This window comes from Lygodium microphyllum, chromosome 2 (assembly GCF_053477565.2).
Source record: "Lygodium microphyllum isolate KBCC chromosome 2, Lygodium_microphyllum_v1.1.10, whole genome shotgun sequence".
NCBI classification, from domain to species: domain Eukaryota; kingdom Viridiplantae; phylum Streptophyta; class Polypodiopsida; order Schizaeales; family Lygodiaceae; genus Lygodium; species Lygodium microphyllum.
In genome coordinates, this window is record NC_141136.1 from 40,949,745 (window position 1) to 40,951,850 (window position 2,106).

Sequence of the window (2,106 nt, forward strand, 5' to 3'; positions counted from 1 at the left end):
GAAAGGAGAATCATGGGCTTTCCAAAGTATCTTCTTCTTGAGGTCCTGGCTTCTTGGGATGCACAACCTCATCTCGAAATAGACAAATCTCCTTCTATAGAGAAGTTTAAATACTTGAACTTGAACTTAGGGTCTATCTATTTGGATATGACTTCTTTTATCATCTACTATTGATACCTTGGGTCCTTACCTACTTCCTCCTTAGCCATTTCTATGATTGGATTACTAGGCATTGACACCATTGTTGTTAGAGACCTTATCTCAAAGGGTTCTTCTAAAATAAGGGTGTTGAGAAATGTTTGCGGTTTAGGGCGTCTATAATGGCATTCTCCTTACCTATTTTGTGCTTAATAGTCATACTCCTATAAGACTTCAATCCATCGTCATTGCCTCATGTTTGGGTCCAATTGAGTAAAGATTCATTTGAGACTTTTATAATCAGTGACTAAGGTAAACTTGCTACCAAGCAAATAGTGTCTCCACACTTTGAAAGCATGAATTACAAGTATTAAGGGAGTTTCGAGGTCTCAAAAATGCACTATAAGCGATCTAAAGAAAGAAAAACTTTTAGGAAATAAAATGAGTTTTTAAATATTTAAAAAATATATATTTTGATAAGTAATATATAAAAATTTGTTAATAAGTCATTGACGTGATATTTTTGTGGTTACGTCAAACTTAGAAATCTAGGCCGCCATAAAGGTGACAAAGGTGGTCATAATGAAGATCTTACTCATCTTCATTAAAGTGAAAACTAATATTCAATTTGATTTTTTTTCAACGTTTTCTTATTTCCCTCCATTCTCACTTTCTTCTTTCTTTCCCCTCCATAATAGTTTACAGATGATTTTGATATATTGTATTGGGTTTTTCATCAAACACCAATACTTGGATGTTATTAAGAAATGTGTAGGAGAAAATCTATTTGTTAAAGGATTTGGGAACTATAAGATTGAGTACCACATAGCTAGTGACTTAATGACACTCAAATGTATGTACAATGTGTCAAAGCAAGGAAACTCTAGATCACCTTGCCTATCTTGCACATCCCTAGCCATAGATTTGAAGTCGAGCAATTGGAATAGAGCTCCCTCTAGACATAACAAGGATCCATGGTTTAAGCAAGCCCCAGATATTCCTTTATTGAATGCCCATATCTACATGCTTCATGCGCTATGTGTAAGATAATTGAAAAGCTTGTTCATCTTTGTGTAGGGTTTGCATGGAAGCTGAAGCCATTATCATCTAGAATAGATGCTATAACAAAGGTTTAAAAAGTCTTATCTGCAATTGATTTGCATGGTGGTAATGTTGTTATTGAACTAGATCTTGAAAAGTCTAAGGATGGCAATCGTGTCCCCAAAAAGCCATCTATTAGTGGAGTGAAGGCTAGAAGGTTCCTAGGATTTCATGGGAGACTTGGTAAGATCAAGTCTAGGAATGGTAGCTCAAATATTAGATACAATCAGTGGAAGTCCATACATAACACAGTTAAGGATCATGCTGATAATGGACAATCTTGAAATAGAAAAGCCAATGTTTGGGAAACACCAGACAAAGTTTTCTTTTATTGTGTTAAAATTGAATGCAATGATGATGATCTCAAAGACTTAAAAAACCAATTGAACATTTTTAGAAAGGAAATGATCGAAGCTTGGGGTGATCAACACTTCACTCACTATATAATTAAAAATTTTGCATATGTATATCTCTTCATTGTCTAGCTCATATAAGGTTTTTTAATTAACTTCTTTATTTGTTAACTATGTAGCATATTTTATACAACCATGCTCCATATTGTATCAAGAAATATGGATATCTATCTATCTAGTCAACCCAAGGTATGGAAAAATCACATTATCAAATAAGAATAAAATACTTTAGACACACAAGACATGGAGGTGGAAGATACAAAGTAAATTGTTTATTAGAGGTCTTTGAATGGTTCTGTAGACAAATTTGACACAAATTCAAGCTCAAAAACACAACCACATCATGTAATACATCATCTTTGGCAAGGACTATACAAATTCTCACCCAAACAAGAAAAGAGGAATATTTAAACTCTTGTGCAAAGCAAAGATTTTAAAAATGGTTATAAACTAT